Source organism: Sturnus vulgaris, unplaced genomic scaffold (genome assembly GCF_052056855.1).
Source record: "Sturnus vulgaris isolate bStuVul1 unplaced genomic scaffold, bStuVul1.hap1 Scaffold_157, whole genome shotgun sequence".
NCBI classification, from domain to species: Eukaryota; Metazoa; Chordata; class Aves; order Passeriformes; family Sturnidae; genus Sturnus; species Sturnus vulgaris.
This window is the reverse complement of record NW_028276074.1, coordinates 6,930,001-6,949,269: the sequence shown is the minus strand read 5'-3', so window position 1 is coordinate 6,949,269 and position 19,269 is coordinate 6,930,001.

The window sequence follows — 19,269 nt, the reverse complement described above, 5'->3', positions numbered from 1 at the left end:
CGGCCACCAGCGTGCACCGGGACCGACAGCCGAAGAAATGCCGCACCCGGCGAGCGGGCGGGGCCCCGGCTTAAGGCCGGGCAGAAAAGGGGCGAGGCGCCGCCGCCTCGCCCGCCACCATCCCCGGGGGAGCGAGCAGGCGCCCGGCTCCCCGTTGTCACGAAACCGGCAGCAGCCGGGCCGGAGCGGGACACACTCGCGGCTTTCTCGCCCTCTCTCTGGGCCTTTTTCTCGCTTCTCCCCCGCCTGGAACAACGCAGCCTCGCCTGGGCCGGGGGAGCGCGGTGGCTCTCGGATCGCATCGCTCTCTCTGGGGGCTTTCTCGCTTCTCCCCCGGACTGAACACGCAGCCTCGGCCTGGGCCGGGGAGCGGCTCTCGGATCGCATCGGTCTCTCTGGGGGCTTTCTCGCTTCTCCCCCGACTGAGCACGCAGCCTCGCCTGGGCCGGGGAGCGGCTCTCGGATCGCATCGGTCTCTCTCTCTGGGCTAACCTGTCCCAGTCGAACTGGGTAAGACGGGAAGCCGGACGAAGCCACGCGACTCGCCCCGACATCGGCGGTGTTCTTCTGGCCCTGGCGACCGCACGCGCGTCCGCCCTTCTCCGCCACGGACACAGGCACGGCAACAGCCTGTGGGGATACGGCCCGTCACCTCGTTCCCATAATACGGACAGATGGGCCCGAAGCGGCGGAGGCCGGAAAGAGAACCGATGTACGTGACCGAGGGGGCGCAGTGGCGCACGCCGCCTTCTACGATGACATAGCCGGAGGCAGCGAGAAACAGCGACCCCTTGGAGTACTTCCAGGCCGGCGGCGGACAACAGGTCTACCAGCCATGAAACGGGCAACAGGTCTACCGACGGCTTGCTGCGGACAACAGGTCTACCCACGGCTTGCTGCGGACAACAGGTCTACCAAGCTGCGGACACCAGGTCTACCCAGGGCATGCTGCGGACAACAGGTCTACCCACGGCTTGCTGCGGACAACAGGTCTACCCAGCTGCGGACACCAGGTCTACCCAGGGCATGAAACGGGCAACAGGTCTACCAAGCTGCGGACACCAGGTCTACCCAGGGCATGCTGCGGACACCAGGTCTACCCACGGCTTGCTGCGGACACCAGGTCTACCCAGCCATGAAACGGGCAACAGGTCTACCAAGCTGCGGACACCAGGTCTACCCAGGGCATGCTGCGGACACCAGGTCTACCCACGGCTTGCTGCGGACACCAGGTCTACCCAGCCATGAAACGGGCAACAGGTCTACCCAGGGCATGCTGCGGACACCAGGTCTACCCAGGGCATGCTGCGGACACCAGGTCTACCCACGGCTTGCTGCGGACACCAGGTCTACCCAGCCATGAAACGGGCAACAGGTCTACCAAGCTGCGGACACCAGGTCTACCCAGGGCATGCTGCGGACACCAGGTCTACCCAGCCATGAAACGGGCAACAGGTCTACTCACGGCTTGCTGCGGACAACAGGTCTACCCAGCCATGAAACGGGCAACAGGTCTACCAAGCTGCGGACAACAGGTCTACCCAGGGCATGCTGCGGACACCAGGTCTACCCACTCAATGCTGCGGACAACAGGTCTACCCAGGCATGAATCGGGCAACAGGTCTACCAAGCTCCGGACACCAGGTCTACCCACGGCTTGCTGCGGACAACAGGTCTACCCAGCCATGAAACGGGCAACAGGTCTACCAAGCTGCGGACACCAGGTCTACCCAGGGCATGCTGCGGACACCAGGTCTACCCACGGCTTGCTGCGGACACCAGGTCTACCCAGCCATGAAACGGGCAACAGGTCTACTCACGGCTTGCTGCGGACAACAGGTCTACCCAGCCATGAAACGGGCAACAGGTCTACCAAGCTGCGGACAACAGGTCTACCCAGGGCATGCTGCGGACACCAGGTCTACCCACTCAATGCTGCGGACAACAGGTCTACCCAGGCATGAATCGGGCAACAGGTCTACCAAGCTCCGGACACCAGGTCTACCCACGGCTTGCTGCGGACAACAGGTCTACCCAGCCATGAAACGGGCAACAGGTCTACCAAGCTGCGGACACCAGGTCTACCCAGGGCATGCTGCGGACACCAGGTCTACCCACTCAATGCTGCGGACAACAGGTCTACCCAGCCATGAATCGGGCAACAGGTCTACCAAGCTCCGGACACCAGGTCTACCCACGGCTTGCTGCGGACAACAGGTCTACCCAGCCATGAAACGGGCAACAGGTCTACCAAGCTGCGGACACCAGGTCTACCCAGGGCATGCTGCGGACACCAGGTCTACCCAGCCATGAAACGGGCAACAGGTCTACTCACGGCTTGCTGCGGACACCAGGTCTACCCAGCCATGAAACGGGCAACAGGTCTACCAAGCTGCGGACACCAGGTCTACCCACGGCTTGCTGCGGACAACAGGTCTACCCAGGCATGAATCGGGCAACAGGTCTACTCACGGCTTGCTGCGGACACCAGGTCTACCCAGCCATGAAACGGGCAACAGGTCTACCAAGCTGCGGACACCAGGTCTACCCAGGGCATGCTGCGGACACCAGGTCTACCCACGGCTTGCTGCGGACAACAGGTCTACCCAGGCATGAATCGGGCAACAGGTCTACCAAGCTGCGGACACCAGGTCTACCCAGGGCATGCTGCGGACACCAGGTCTACCCACGGCTTGCTGCGGACAACAGGTCTACCAACTCAATGCTGCGGACAACAGGTCTACCCAGCCATGAAACGCGCAACAGGTCTACCAAGCTGCGGACACCAGGTCTACCCACGGCTTGCTGCGGACAACAGGTCTACCCAGCCATGAAACGGGCAACAGGTCTACCAAGCTGCGGACACCAGGTCTACCCAGCCATGAAACGGGCAACAGGTCTACTCACTCAATGCTGCGGACACCAGGTCTACCCAGCCATGAAACGGGCAACAGGTCTACCAACTCAATGCTGCGGACAACAGGTCTACCCAGCCATGAAACGGGCAACAGGTCTACCAAGCTGCGGACACCAGGTCTACCCACGGCTTGCTGCGGACAACAGGTCTACCCAGGCATGAATCGGGCAACAGGTCTACCAAGCTGCGGACACCAGGTCTACCCACGGCTTGCTGCGGACACCAGGTCTACCCAGCCATGAAACGGGCAACAGGTCTACCAAGCTGCGGACACCAGGTCTACCCAGGGCATGCTGCGGACACCAGGTCTACCCAGCCATGAAACGGGCAACAGGTCTACCAAGCTGCGGACAACAGGTCTACCCAGGGCATGCTGCGGACAACAGGTCTACCCAGCCATGAAACGGGCAACAGGTCTACTCACGGCTTGCTGCGGACACCAGGTCTACCCAGCCATGAAACGGGCAACAGGTCTACCAAGCTGCGGACACCAGGTCTACCCAGGGCATGCTGCGGACACCAGGTCTACCCACGGCTTGCTGCGGACACCAGGTCTACCCAGCCATGAAACGGGCAACAGGTCTACCAGGCTGCGGACACCAGGTCTACCCAGGGCATGCTGCGGACACCAGGTCTACCCACGGCTTGCTGCGGACAACAGGTCTACCCAGCCATGAAACGGGCAACAGGTCTACCAAGCTGCGGACACCAGGTCTACCCAGGGCATGCTGCGGACACCAGGTCTACCCAGCCATGAAACGGGCAACAGGTCTACTCACGGCTTGCTGCGGACAACAGGTCTACCCAGCCATGAAACGGGCAACAGGTCTACCAAGCTGCGGACACCAGGTCTACCCAGGGCATGCTGCGGACACCAGGTCTACCCACGGCTTGCTGCGGACACCAGGTCTACCCAGCCATGAAACAGGCAACAGGTCTACCAAGCTGCGGACACCAGGTCTACCCAGCCATGAAACGGGCAACAGGTCTACCAAGCTGCGGACACCAGGTCTACCCAGGGCATGCTGCGGACACCAGGTCTACCAACTCAATGCTGCGGACACCAGGTCTACCCAGCCATGAAACGGGCAACAGGTCTACCAAGCTGCGGACACCAGGTCTACCCAGGGCATGCTGCGGACACCAGGTCTACCAACTCAATGCTGCGGACACCAGGTCTACCCAGCCATGAAACGGGCAACAGGTCTACCAACTCAATGCTGCGGGCAACAGGTCTACCCAGGCATGAATCGGGCAACAGGTCTACCAAGCTGCGGACACCAGGTCTACCCAGGGCATGAAACGGGCAACAGGTCTACCAAGCTGCGGACACCAGGTCTACCCAGGGCATGCTGAGGACACCAGGTCTACCCACGGCTTGCTGCGGACAACAGGTCTACCCAGCCATGAAACGGGCAACAGGTCTACCAAGCTGCGGACACCAGGTCTACCCAGGGCATGCTGCGGACACCAGGTCTACCCACGGCTTGCTGCGGACACCAGGTCTACCCAGCCATGAAACGGGCAACAGGTCTACCAAGCTGCGGACACCAGGTCTACCCAGGGCATGCTGCGGACACCAGGTCTACCCACGGCTTGCTGCGGACACCAGGTCTACCCAGCCATGAAACGGGCAACAGGTCTACTCACGGCTTGCTGCGGACAACAGGTCTACCCAGCCATGAAACGGGCAACAGGTCTACCAAGCTGCGGACACCAGGTCTACCCAGGGCATGCTGCGGACACCAGGTCTACCCACTCAATGCTGCGGACAACAGGTCTACCCAGGCATGAATCGGGCAACAGGTCTACCAAGCTCCGGACACCAGGTCTACCCACGGCTTGCTGCGGACAACAGGTCTACCCAGCCATGAAACGGGCAACAGGTCTACCCACTCAATGCTGCGGACAACAGGTCTACCCAGCCATGAAACGGGCAACAGGTCTACCAAGCTGCGGACACCAGGTCTACCCAGGGCATGCTGCGGACACCAGGTCTACCCAGCCATGAAACGGGCAACAGGTCTACTCACGGCTTGCTGCGGACAACAGGTCTACCCAGCCATGAAACGGGCAACAGGTCTACCAAGCTGCGGACACCAGGTCTACCCAGGGCATGCTGCGGACACCAGGTCTACCCAGCCATGAAACGGGCAACAGGTCTACTCACGGCTTGCTGCGGACAACAGGTCTACCCAGCCATGAAACGGGCAACAGGTCTACCAAGCTGCGGACAACAGGTCTACCCAGGGCATGCTGCGGACAACAGGTCTACCCAGCCATGAAACGGGCAACAGGTCTACTCACGGCTTGCTGCGGACACCAGGTCTACCCAGCCATGAAACGGGCAACAGGTCTACCAAGCTGCGGACACCAGGTCTACCCAGGGCATGCTGCGGACACCAGGTCTACCCACGGCTTGCTGCGGACACCAGGTCTACCCAGCCATGAAACGGGCAACAGGTCTACCAAGCTGTGGACAACAGGTCTACCCAGGGCATGCTGCGGACACCAGGTCTACCCACTCAATGCTGCGGACAACAGGTCTACCCAGGCATGAATCGGGCAACAGGTCTACCAAGCTCCGGACACCAGGTCTACCCACGGCTTGCTGCGGACAACAGGTCTACCCAGCCATGAAACGGGCAACAGGTCTACCCACTCAATGCTGCGGACAACAGGTCTACCCAGCCATGAAACGGGCAACAGGTCTACCAAGCTGCGGACACCAGGTCTACCCAGGGCATGCTGCGGACACCAGGTCTACCCAGCCATGAAACGGGCAACAGGTCTACTCACGGCTTGCTGCGGACAACAGGTCTACCCAGCCATGAAACGGGCAACAGGTCTACCAAGCTGCGGACACCAGGTCTACCCAGGGCATGCTGCGGACACCAGGTCTACCCAGCCATGAAACGGGCAACAGGTCTACTCACGGCTTGCTGCGGACAACAGGTCTACCCAGCCATGAAACGGGCAACAGGTCTACCAAGCTGCGGACAACAGGTCTACCCAGGGCATGCTGCGGACAACAGGTCTACCCAGCCATGAAACGGGCAACAGGTCTACTCACGGCTTGCTGCGGACACCAGGTCTACCCAGCCATGAAACGGGCAACAGGTCTACCAAGCTGCGGACACCAGGTCTACCCAGGGCATGCTGCGGACACCAGGTCTACCCACGGCTTGCTGCGGACACCAGGTCTACCCAGCCATGAAACAGGCAACAGGTCTACCAAGCTGCGGACACCAGGTCTACCCAGCCATGAAACGGGCAACAGGTCTACCAAGCTGCGGACACCAGGTCTACCCAGGGCATGCTGCGGACACCAGGTCTACCAACTCAATGCTGCGGACAACAGGTCTACCCAGCCATGAAACGGGCAACAGGTCTACCAAGCTGCGGACACCAGGTCTACCCAGGGCATGCTGCGGACACCAGGTCTACCAACTCAATGCTGCGGACACCAGGTCTACCCAGCCATGAAACGGGCAACAGGTCTACCAACTCAATGCTGCGGGCAACAGGTCTACCCAGGCATGAATCGGGCAACAGGTCTACCAAGCTGCGGACACCAGGTCTACCCAGGGCATGAAACGGGCAACAGGTCTACCAAGCTGCGGACACCAGGTCTACCCAGGGCATGCTGAGGACACCAGGTCTACCCACGGCTTGCTGCGGACAACAGGTCTACCCAGCCATGAAACGGGCAACAGGTCTACCAAGCTGCGGACACCAGGTCTACCCAGGGCATGCTGCGGACACCAGGTCTACCCACGGCTTGCTGCGGACACCAGGTCTACCCAGCCATGAAACGGGCAACAGGTCTACCAAGCTGCGGACACCAGGTCTACCCAGGGCATGCTGCGGACACCAGGTCTACCCACGGCTTGCTGCGGACACCAGGTCTACCCAGCCATGAAACGGGCAACAGGTCTACCAAGCTGCCGACACCAGGTCTACCCAGGGCATGCTGCGGACACCAGGTCTACCCAGCCATGAAACGGGCAACAGGTCTACTCACGGCTTGCTGCGGACAACAGGTCTACCCAGCCATGAAACGGGCAACAGGTCTACCAAGCTGCGGACAACAGGTCTACCCAGGGCATGCTGCGGACACCAGGTCTACCCACTCAATGCTGCGGACAACAGGTCTACCCAGGCATGAATCGGGCAACAGGTCTACCAAGCTGCGGACACCAGGTCTACCCACGGCTTGCTGCGGACAACAGGTCTACCCAGCCATGAAACGGGCAACAGGTCTACCAAGCTGCGGACACCAGGTCTACCCACGGCTTGCTGCGGACACCAGGTCTACCCAGCCATGAAACGGGCAACAGGTCTACTCACGGCTTGCTGCGGACAACAGGTCTACCCTGCCATGAAACGGGCAACAGGTCTACCAAGCTGCGGACACCAGGTCTACCCAGGGCATGCTGCGGACACCAGGTCTACCCACTCAATGCTGCGGACAACAGGTCTACCCAGCCATGAATCGGGCAACAGGTCTACCAAGCTCCGGACACCAGGTCTACCCACGGCTTGCTGCGGACAACAGGTCTACCCAGCCATGAAACGGGCAACAGGTCTACCAAGCTGCGGACACCAGGTCTACCCAGGGCATGCTGCGGACACCAGGTCTACCCACGGCTTGCTGCGGACACCAGGTCTACCCAGCCATGAAACGGGCAACAGGTCTACCAAGCTGCGGACACCAGGTCTACCCAGGGCATGCTGCGGACACCAGGTCTACCCAGCCATGAAACGGGCAACAGGTCTACTCACGGCTTGCTGCGGACAACAGGTCTACCCAGCCATGAAACGGGCAACAGGTCTACCAAGCTGCGGACAACAGGTCTACCCAGGGCATGCTGCGGACACCAGGTCTACCCACTCAATGCTGCGGACAACAGGTCTACCCAGGCATGAATCGGGCAACAGGTCTACCAAGCTCCGGACACCAGGTCTACCCACGGCTTGCTGCGGACAACAGGTCTACCCAGCCATGAAACGGGCAACAGGTCTACCAAGCTGCGGACACCAGGTCTACCCAGGGCATGCTGCGGACACCAGGTCTACCCAGCCATGAAACGGGCAACAGGTCTACTCACGGCTTGCTGCGGACAACAGGTCTACCCAGCCATGAAACGGGCAACAGGTCTACCAAGCTGCGGACACCAGGTCTACCCAGGGCATGCTGCGGACACCAGGTCTACCCACGGCTTGCTGCGGACACCAGGTCTACCCAGCCATGAAACGGGCAACAGGTCTACCAAGCTGCGGACACCAGGTCTACCCAGGGCATGCTGCGGACACCAGGTCTACCCACGGCTTGCTGCGGACAACAGGTCTACCCAGCCATGAAACGGGCAACAGGTCTACCAAGCTGCGGACACCAGGTCTACCCAGGGCATGCTGCGGACACCAGGTCTACCCAGCCATGAAACGGGCAACAGGTCTACTCACGGCTTGCTGCGGACACCAGGTCTACCCAGCCATGAAACGGGCAACAGGTCTACCAACTCAATGCTGCGGACACCAGGTCTACCCAGCCATGAAACGGGCAACAGGTCTACCAAGCTGCGGACACCAGGTCTACCCAGGGCATGCTGCGGACACCAGGTCTACCCACGGCTTGCTGCGGACAACAGGTCTACCCAGGCATGAATCGGGCAACAGGTCTACCAAGCTGCGGACACCAGGTCTACCCAGGGCATGCTGCGGACACCAGGTCTACCCACGGCTTGCTGCGGACAACAGGTCTACCAACTCAATGCTGCGGACAACAGGTCTACCCAGCCATGAAACGGGCAACAGGTCTACCAAGCTGCGGACACCAGGTCTACCCACGGCTTGCTGCGGACAACAGGTCTACCCAGCCATGAAACGGGCAACAGGTCTACCAAGCTGCGGACACCAGGTCTACCCAGCCATGAAACGGGCAACAGGTCTACTCACTCAATGCTGCGGACACCAGGTCTACCCAGCCATGAAACGGGCAACAGGTCTACCAACTCAATGCTGCGGACAACAGGTCTACCCAGCCATGAAACGGGCAACAGGTCTACCAAGCTGCGGACACCAGGTCTACCCACGGCTTGCTGCGGACAACAGGTCTACCCAGGCATGAATCGGGCAACAGGTCTACCAAGCTGCGGACACCAGGTCTACCCACGGCTTGCTGCGGACACCAGGTCTACCCAGCCATGAAACGGGCAACAGGTCTACCAAGCTGCGGACACCAGGTCTACCCAGGGCATGCTGCGGACACCAGGTCTACCCAGCCATGAAACGGGCAACAGGTCTACCAAGCTGCGGACAACAGGTCTACCCAGGGCATGCTGCGGACAACAGGTCTACCCAGCCATGAAACGGGCAACAGGTCTACTCACGGCTTGCTGCGGACACCAGGTCTACCCAGCCATGAAACGGGCAACAGGTCTACCAAGCTGCGGACACCAGGTCTACCCAGGGCATGCTGCGGACACCAGGTCTACCCACGGCTTGCTGCGGACACCAGGTCTACCCAGCCATGAAACGGGCAACAGGTCTACCAGGCTGCGGACACCAGGTCTACCCAGGGCATGCTGCGGACACCAGGTCTACCCACGGCTTGCTGCGGACAACAGGTCTACCCAGCCATGAAACGGGCAACAGGTCTACCAAGCTGCGGACACCAGGTCTACCCAGGGCATGCTGCGGACACCAGGTCTACCCAGCCATGAAACGGGCAACAGGTCTACTCACGGCTTGCTGCGGACAACAGGTCTACCCAGCCATGAAACGGGCAACAGGTCTACCAAGCTGCGGACACCAGGTCTACCCAGGGCATGCTGCGGACACCAGGTCTACCCACGGCTTGCTGCGGACACCAGGTCTACCCAGCCATGAAACAGGCAACAGGTCTACCAAGCTGCGGACACCAGGTCTACCCAGCCATGAAACGGGCAACAGGTCTACCAAGCTGCGGACACCAGGTCTACCCAGGGCATGCTGCGGACACCAGGTCTACCAACTCAATGCTGCGGACACCAGGTCTACCCAGCCATGAAACGGGCAACAGGTCTACCAAGCTGCGGACACCAGGTCTACCCAGGGCATGCTGCGGACACCAGGTCTACCAACTCAATGCTGCGGACACCAGGTCTACCCAGCCATGAAACGGGCAACAGGTCTACCAACTCAATGCTGCGGGCAACAGGTCTACCCAGGCATGAATCGGGCAACAGGTCTACCAAGCTGCGGACACCAGGTCTACCCAGGGCATGAAACGGGCAACAGGTCTACCAAGCTGCGGACACCAGGTCTACCCAGGGCATGCTGAGGACACCAGGTCTACCCACGGCTTGCTGCGGACAACAGGTCTACCCAGCCATGAAACGGGCAACAGGTCTACCAAGCTGCGGACACCAGGTCTACCCAGGGCATGCTGCGGACACCAGGTCTACCCACGGCTTGCTGCGGACACCAGGTCTACCCAGCCATGAAACGGGCAACAGGTCTACCAAGCTGCGGACACCAGGTCTACCCAGGGCATGCTGCGGACACCAGGTCTACCCACGGCTTGCTGCGGACACCAGGTCTACCCAGCCATGAAACGGGCAACAGGTCTACTCACGGCTTGCTGCGGACAACAGGTCTACCCAGCCATGAAACGGGCAACAGGTCTACCAAGCTGCGGACACCAGGTCTACCCAGGGCATGCTGCGGACACCAGGTCTACCCACTCAATGCTGCGGACAACAGGTCTACCCAGGCATGAATCGGGCAACAGGTCTACCAAGCTCCGGACACCAGGTCTACCCACGGCTTGCTGCGGACAACAGGTCTACCCAGCCATGAAACGGGCAACAGGTCTACCCACTCAATGCTGCGGACAACAGGTCTACCCAGCCATGAAACGGGCAACAGGTCTACCAAGCTGCGGACACCAGGTCTACCCAGGGCATGCTGCGGACACCAGGTCTACCCAGCCATGAAACGGGCAACAGGTCTACTCACGGCTTGCTGCGGACAACAGGTCTACCCAGCCATGAAACGGGCAACAGGTCTACCAAGCTGCGGACACCAGGTCTACCCAGGGCATGCTGCGGACACCAGGTCTACCCAGCCATGAAACGGGCAACAGGTCTACTCACGGCTTGCTGCGGACAACAGGTCTACCCAGCCATGAAACGGGCAACAGGTCTACCAAGCTGCGGACAACAGGTCTACCCAGGGCATGCTGCGGACAACAGGTCTACCCAGCCATGAAACGGGCAACAGGTCTACTCACGGCTTGCTGCGGACACCAGGTCTACCCAGCCATGAAACGGGCAACAGGTCTACCAAGCTGCGGACACCAGGTCTACCCAGGGCATGCTGCGGACACCAGGTCTACCCACGGCTTGCTGCGGACACCAGGTCTACCCAGCCATGAAACAGGCAACAGGTCTACCAAGCTGCGGACACCAGGTCTACCCAGCCATGAAACGGGCAACAGGTCTACCAAGCTGCGGACACCAGGTCTACCCAGGGCATGCTGCGGACACCAGGTCTACCAACTCAATGCTGCGGACAACAGGTCTACCCAGCCATGAAACGGGCAACAGGTCTACCAAGCTGCGGACACCAGGTCTACCCAGGGCATGCTGCGGACACCAGGTCTACCAACTCAATGCTGCGGACACCAGGTCTACCCAGCCATGAAACGGGCAACAGGTCTACCAACTCAATGCTGCGGGCAACAGGTCTACCCAGGCATGAATCGGGCAACAGGTCTACCAAGCTGCGGACACCAGGTCTACCCAGGGCATGAAACGGGCAACAGGTCTACCAAGCTGCGGACACCAGGTCTACCCAGGGCATGCTGAGGACACCAGGTCTACCCACGGCTTGCTGCGGACAACAGGTCTACCCAGCCATGAAACGGGCAACAGGTCTACCAAGCTGCGGACACCAGGTCTACCCAGGGCATGCTGCGGACACCAGGTCTACCCACGGCTTGCTGCGGACACCAGGTCTACCCAGCCATGAAACGGGCAACAGGTCTACCAAGCTGCGGACACCAGGTCTACCCAGGGCATGCTGCGGACACCAGGTCTACCCACGGCTTGCTGCGGACACCAGGTCTACCCAGCCATGAAACGGGCAACAGGTCTACCAAGCTGCCGACACCAGGTCTACCCAGGGCATGCTGCGGACACCAGGTCTACCCAGCCATGAAACGGGCAACAGGTCTACTCACGGCTTGCTGCGGACAACAGGTCTACCCAGCCATGAAACGGGCAACAGGTCTACCAAGCTGCGGACAACAGGTCTACCCAGGGCATGCTGCGGACACCAGGTCTACCCACTCAATGCTGCGGACAACAGGTCTACCCAGGCATGAATCGGGCAACAGGTCTACCAAGCTGCGGACACCAGGTCTACCCACGGCTTGCTGCGGACAACAGGTCTACCCAGCCATGAAACGGGCAACAGGTCTACCAAGCTGCGGACACCAGGTCTACCCACGGCTTGCTGCGGACACCAGGTCTACCCAGCCATGAAACGGGCAACAGGTCTACTCACGGCTTGCTGCGGACAACAGGTCTACCCTGCCATGAAACGGGCAACAGGTCTACCAAGCTGCGGACACCAGGTCTACCCAGGGCATGCTGCGGACACCAGGTCTACCCACTCAATGCTGCGGACAACAGGTCTACCCAGCCATGAATCGGGCAACAGGTCTACCAAGCTCCGGACACCAGGTCTACCCACGGCTTGCTGCGGACAACAGGTCTACCCAGCCATGAAACGGGCAACAGGTCTACCAAGCTGCGGACACCAGGTCTACCCAGGGCATGCTGCGGACACCAGGTCTACCCACGGCTTGCTGCGGACACCAGGTCTACCCAGCCATGAAACGGGCAACAGGTCTACCAAGCTGCGGACACCAGGTCTACCCAGGGCATGCTGCGGACACCAGGTCTACCCAGCCATGAAACGGGCAACAGGTCTACTCACGGCTTGCTGCGGACAACAGGTCTACCCAGCCATGAAACGGGCAACAGGTCTACCAAGCTGCGGACAACAGGTCTACCCAGGGCATGCTGCGGACACCAGGTCTACCCACTCAATGCTGCGGACAACAGGTCTACCCAGGCATGAATCGGGCAACAGGTCTACCAAGCTGCGGACACCAGGTCTACCCACGGCTTGCTGCGGACAACAGGTCTACCCAGCCATGAAACGGGCAACAGGTCTACCAAGCTGCGGACACCAGGTCTACCCAGGGCATGCTGCGGACACCAGGTCTACCCAGCCATGAAACGGGCAACAGGTCTACTCACGGCTTGCTGCGGACAACAGGTCTACCCAGCCATGAAACGGGCAACAGGTCTACCAAGCTGCGGACACCAGGTCTACCCAGGGCATGCTGCGGACACCAGGTCTACCCACGGCTTGCTGCGGACACCAGGTCTACCCAGCCATGAAACGGGCAACAGGTCTACCAAGCTGCGGACACCAGGTCTACCCAGGGCATGCTGCGGACACCAGGTCTACCCACGGCTTGCTGCGGACAACAGGTCTACCCAGCCATGAAACGGGCAACAGGTCTACCAAGCTGCGGACACCAGGTCTACCCAGGGCATGCTGCGGACACCAGGTCTACCCAGCCATGAAACGGGCAACAGGTCTACTCACGGCTTGCTGCGGACACCAGGTCTACCCAGCCATGAAACGGGCAACAGGTCTACCAACTCAATGCTGCGGACACCAGGTCTACCCAGCCATGAAACGGGCAACAGGTCTACCAAGCTGCGGACACCAGGTCTACCCAGGGCATGCTGCGGACACCAGGTCTACCCACGGCTTGCTGCGGACACCAGGTCTACCCAGCCATGAAACGGGCAACAGGTCTACCAAGCTGCGGACACCAGGTCTACCCAGGGCATGCTGCGGACACCAGGTCTACCCACTCAATGCTGCGGACAACAGGTCTACCCAGCCATGAATCGGGCAACAGGTCTACCAAGCTGCGGACACCAGGTCTACCCACGGCTTGCTGCGGACAACAGGTCTACCCAGCCATGAAACGGGCACCAGGTCTACTCACGGCTTGCTGCGGACACCAGGTCTACCCAGCCATGAAACGGGCAACAGGTCTACCAAGCTGCGGACACCAGGTCTACCCAGCCATGAAACGGGCAACAGGTCTACCAACTCAATGCTGCGGACAACAGGTCTACCCAGCCATGAAACGGGCAACAGGTCTACCAAGCTGCCGACACCAGGTCTACCCAGGGCATGCTGCGGACACCAGGTCTACCAACTCAATGCTGCGGACACAAGGTCTACCCAGCCATGAAACGGGCAACAGGTCTACCAAGCTGCGGACACCAGGTCTACCCACGGCTTGCTGCGGACAACAGGTCTACCCAGCCATGAAACGGGCAACAGGTCTACCAAGCTGCGGACACCAGGTCTACCCAGGGCATGCTGCGGACACCAGGTCTACCCAGCCATGAAACGGGCAACAGGTCTACTCACGGCTTGCTGCGGACAACAGGTCTACCCAGCCATGAATCGGGCAACAGGTCTACCAAGCTGCGGACACCAGGTCTACCCAGGGCATGCTGCGGACACCAGGTCTACCAACTCAATGCTGCGGACACCAGGTCTACCCAGCCATGAAACGGGCAACAGGTCTACCAAGCTGCGGACACCAGGTCTACCCAGGGTATGTAGCGGACACCAGGTCTACCAACTCAATGCTGCGGACAACAGGTCTACCCAGCCATGAAACGGGCAACAGGTCTACCAAGCTGCGGACACCAGGTCTACCCACGGCTTGCTGCGGACAACAGGTCTACCCAGCCATGAAACGGGCAACAGGTCTACCCACTCAATGCTGCGGACAACAGGTCTACCCAGCCATGAAACGGGCAACAGGTCTACCAAGCTGCGGACACCAGGTCTACCCAGGGCATGCTGCGGACAACAGGTCTACCCAGCCATGAAACGGGCAACAGGTCTACTCACGGCTTGCTGCGGACAACAGGTCTACCCAGCCATGAAACGGGCAACAGGTCTACCAAGCTGCGGACACCAGGTCTACCCAGGGCATGCTGCGGACACCAGGTCTACCCAGCCATGAACCGGGCAACAGGTCTACTCACGGCTTGCTGCGGACACCAGGTCTACCCAGCCATGAAACGGGCAACAGGTCTACCAAGCTGCGGACACCAGGTCTACCCAGCCATGAAACGGGCAACAGGTCTACCAAGCTGCGGACACCAGGTCTACCCAGGGCATGCTGCGGACACCAGGTCTACCAACTCAATGCTGCGGACAACAGGTCTACCCAGGCATGAATCGGGCAACAGGTCTACCAAGCTGCGGACACCAGGTCTACCCAGGGCATGCTGCGGACAACAGGTCTACCCAGCCATGAAACGGGCAACAGGTCTACCAAGCTGCGGACACCAGGTCTACCCAGGGCATGCTGCGGACACCAGGTCTACCCAGCCATGAAACGGGCAACAGGTCTACTCACGGCTTGCTGCGGACACCAGGTCTACCCAGCCATGAAACGGGCAACAGGTCTACCAAGCTGCGGACACCAGGTCTACCCAGGGCATGCTGCGGACACCAGGTCTACCAACTCAATGCTGCGGACAACAGGTCTACCCAGCCATGAAACGGGCAACAGGTCTACCAAGCTGCGGACACCAGGTCTACCCAGGGCATGCTGCGGACACCAGGTCTACCAACTCAATGCTGCGGACAACAGGTCTACCCAGCCATGAAACGGGCAACAGGTCTACCAAGCTGCGGACACCAGGTCTACCCACGGCTTGCTGCGGACACCAGGTCTACCCAGCCATGAAACGGGCAACAGGTCTACCAAGCTGCGGACACCAGGTCTACCCAGGGCATGCTGCGGACACCAGGTCTACCCACGGCTTGCTGCGGACAACAGGTCTACCCACTCCAAGCTGCGGACACCAGGTCTAACTACTCCATTACGCGGACAACAGGTCTACCCACTCCATGCGGCGGACAACATGTCTACCCGCTCCATGCTGCGGACACCAGGTCTGCCCACGCCGTGATGCGGACCACAGGTCTACCTTCGCCATGCTGCACGCAGCCCGGGTCGCACCGGAGCTAGGTAGACCCGGTCGCCGCGGCCGTCGCAGCGCCCTCGCCCTCGACGGCGGACCCACGCCGCCGGTCCCGGAGGCGGGTAGACCTGGTCGCCGCGGCCACGGCGGCCGCCCATCCCGGAGCCCAGTAGACCTGGCCGCCGCGGGACCGGCCAAGTTTCCCGGAGTCGTGTAGACCTGGTCGTCGCGGCCACGGCCGCCGCCGCTGCGCCTTCGCCGGCGACGGCGGTCCCACGCCACCGGCCCCGGAGCCGCGTCGACCTGGCCGCCGCGGGACGGGCCACGTTTCGCGGATCCGGGTAGACGAGGCATCCTTGTACCATCTCGGAGCCGGGGAAACCCCACAGCCTCTTAACGCTCCGGAGCCCAAGTGCTCCAGCAGCCTTGCCCCGCCCGGCAGAATCGATTTCAAGACCAAGACATATTTTCGACAACATTTTATTTCATCATTTCATTTCATTTCTTTTCATTTCATTTTATTATTTTATTTTATTTCGTTTTGTTTTGTTTTGTTTTGTTTTGATTTGATTTGATTTGATTTGTTTCATTTCCTCTTTGCCTTTTTTGAATGATTGCCTCTTCTATTTACTCGGAAAGAAAATCTTTTCCGGAAAACAAAACTCTTGCCAAATCTTATTTGTGATCCCTTTGGGCCCACAGCCGAGCTGACGGAGGGCCTGTGCCCGGTTCTCGCCCTGCTGACACACTGACCCCCCCAAACGGCGTCCTCCCTACCCCACGCCTCCTCCCCCGTCCCCCAGAGACCCTACCTACAGAGCCCCCCCCCCCCCACAAAACAGAACCTCACGGGCCGCAGCACAGCCAGGGGAAGCACGTACGTGCAGCGAAACTCGGCCCAAAGCCGCCGCGCCCTGGCACAACTCGCCCTGCCCCTTCCCGCCCCACGGAGGCGGCTGCATCGAGGCGACCGGCGCCGCCGTCGGCAAGCGGGTGGCCGCTTTCGGGCCGGTTCTTCCGCGGAAGGTCTGCAGAGCTCTTGGGGCCTCGGCGCGGGTTTGGGGGGCCGTGAGGGCTCGCTGTCGAGGCGCCCGGGGCCGGCACGAAGCCGCCTGCCCTCTCCCTGTCCCTGCCCCGTCTTCCGCAGCCACCCATTAACGCTGGGGGCGAGCCCGCCCTCCGCCATCAACCTCCCATGCAGCGCTTTCAGACTTTCCCCGCCCCTGCCCATTGTCGGCTGGGGGCGCCCTGCCCCCCGCCGTCAGCCTCCCTGGCAGCGCTTTCAGACTCTCTCGGGCCCCTGCCCATTGTCGGCTGGGGGCGCCCCGCCCCCCGCCCTTAGCCTCCCTGGCAGCGCTTTCAGACTGCCTCGGGCCCTGCCCATTGTCGGTTGGGGGCGCCCCGCCCCCCGCCCTCAGCCTCCCTGGCAGCGCTTTCAGACGGTCTCGTGCCCTGCCCATTGTCGGTTGGGGGCGACCCCGCCCTCCGCCATCAGCCTCCCTGGCAGCGCTTTCAGACTGCCTCGGGCCCTGCCCATTGTCGGTTGGGGGCGACCCCGCCCTCCGCCATCAGCCTCCCTGGCAGCACTTTCAGCCTCTTCCTGCCCCCGCCCACGGTCCCACCGGGCAGTTTACACGGCGGCGGCGGGAGGCTGATGCCGAGGTCGGCAGGCGGAGAGCCTGGTGCACAAGCAGGGATGGCGGCGGGATGATTGGCGCCGTCTGTCCCTGGCCAAAGAAGCTCTCTGTTCAGCTTTCTCGGAGCCTTTTGCTTGGGTGGCGTTCCTTCCTCCTCCGCCCCGGCGGCGCTCAAGCCTGCGGCAGGGCGGCAGCGCGGCGGGTGGGCGGCCGGGGGGAGGGGGGAGGGGGGGGGGAGGGAGGGAGCGCGCGAGCGAGCGAGCGAGCGAGCGCGCTGCAGAAATGAAGCCCGGAGCAGGGCCGCGGTCCATTCGAGCACGGGGAGGGGGCGCGACAACGCTGCCTGCTCCTGTCGGGGAGCGCTTGGGGAAGTGGGGTGCCGGCACCATGACGGCGGAGCGGACAGGGGCCGCGGCTGGGGAAGAGGCCGGCGGAGCTCGCCAGTGGATGCTGGCGCACGGAGCCGGCAGGGACACCTGGGCACGGCTGGGACCGAAAGTCGCCCGCCTTCACGCCCCGCCTTTCGCCGGGGGGAAGAAGACGCGAGAGCAGGGCTGCCTGCTGGGCTGCCAGTGCCCGCGGTCATGCCGGACGTGCAGGCCGACCGCCGAAGGCGTGCTCGCCGCTGCAGAGACGACAAGGGGGCCGCGCGTCCGATGGAAGAGACGGGGCGCCATCGCGCGGCGGCCGGGCTGCAAGGCCGGCCGACGGTAACAGGACTACCACGCCGCGGGCGGCCACAGACAAAGACCGGCCGAGGGCAACAGGTCTACCCAGCATTATGCCGGCCGGTACCAGGGCCGGCCGAGGGCAACAGGTCTACCCAGCATTAGGCCAGCCGGAAAGACGGCCGGCAGAGGGCAACAGGTCTACCCAGCATTCGGCCGTCAGGTACAAAGGCCGGCCGAGGGCAACAGGTCTACCCAGCATTAGGCTGGCCGGTAACACGGCGGGCCGAGGGCAACAGGTCTACCCAGCATTAGGCCGGCCGGTAACACTGCCGGCCGAGGGCAACAGGTCTACCCAGCATTAGGCCGCCACGTCCAAAGGCCGGCCGAGGGCAACAGGTCTACCCAGCATTAGGCCGCCACGTCCAAAGGCCGGCCGAGGGCAACAGGTCTACCCAGCATTCGGCCGCCACGTCCAAAGGCCGGCCGAGGGCAACAGGTCTACCCAGCATTAGGCCGCCACGTCCAAAGGCCGGCCGAGGGCAACAGGTCTACCCAGCATTCGGCCGCCACGTCCAAAGGCCGGCCGAGGGCAACAGGTCTACCCAGCATTCGGCCGCCACGTCCAAAGGCCGGCCGAGGGCAACAGGTCTACCCAGCATTAGGCCGCCACGTCCAAAGGCCGGCCGAGGGCAACAGGTCTACCCAGCATTAGGCCGGCCGGCAGAGGGCAACAGGTCTACCCAGCATTCGGCCGTCAGGTACAAAGGCCGGCCGAGGGCAACAGGTCTACCCAGCATTAGGCTGCCACGTACAAAGGCCGGCCGAGGGCAACAGGTCTACCCAGCATTCGGCCGTCAGGTACAAAGGCCGGCCGAGGGCAACAGGTCTACCCAGCATTAGGCCGGCCGGTAACACTGCCGGCCGAGGGCAACAGGTCTACCCAGCATTAGGCT